Below are 734 nucleotides of genomic sequence, written 5' to 3' on the forward strand. Positions count from 1 at the left end.
TTTTTAGGACCGAGCCGGAGGTCGGAAAAATGTCGCAGTCTTGAATGGGCGCCGCGCGTGTCCCACATTCCAGCATCACCTCCGAGAGCCCAGATGGATGACTTCATACAAGGAGATGCCCAGTTGGATGACCTATGTTCAGGGAGATGTCCAAGTGGATGACCTCATATATTCAGGGAAATGTCCAAATGGATGACCTCATATGTTCAGGGATATGCCAAGTTGGATGACCTCATCCAAGGTAATGCCCAGCTGGATGACCTATATTCAGGGAAATACCCAGCTAGATGACCTCATACAAGGAAATGCCCAGCTGGATGACCTCATGCATTTAGCAAAGGACCAGTTGCATAACCTATACATTCAGTGAAGAGCCCATATATCCTCACAGATTCAGCGAAAAACCCACGCAGCCTCATGCTGGATAACCTCACGCGGTCAGTGTAAGGCCCAGCCGGATAACCTCATGCAGGGTCATGTCAGAGAACCTCGCATTCACCGAAGAATTCAGCCAAATAACCTCACACATTCAAGGAACTGCCCTCCTGGGTAACCTCATCCCCTTCAGCTAGGATCCCAGATGGATAACCGAAGGAGGGAAACAACCCCCCCCCTTACTTCCACCCCCACTCGAGTCGTTAGCGATTACCAAACCTCATGAATATTTGAGCGCGACCGGCGGCCTCTTGGCCTGTGGTCGCGGCAGTCGAGGAGGAGACAACAAGTTATTGTAG

General features: G+C 51.0%; 1 protein-coding gene across 1 annotated transcript in view; it reads left to right on the top strand.

Moving 5' to 3' along the window:
• The window catches only part of LOC119581986 (cortactin-binding protein 2-like), a gene marked incomplete in the record, with an annotated part of 125,597 nt that overhangs the window by 113,692 nt on the left and 11,171 nt on the right, over positions 1-734 (top strand).

The sequence above is a fragment of the Penaeus monodon genome, chromosome 15 (genome assembly GCF_015228065.2).
Source record: "Penaeus monodon isolate SGIC_2016 chromosome 15, NSTDA_Pmon_1, whole genome shotgun sequence".
In the NCBI taxonomy this organism is placed as follows: domain Eukaryota; kingdom Metazoa; phylum Arthropoda; class Malacostraca; order Decapoda; family Penaeidae; genus Penaeus; species Penaeus monodon.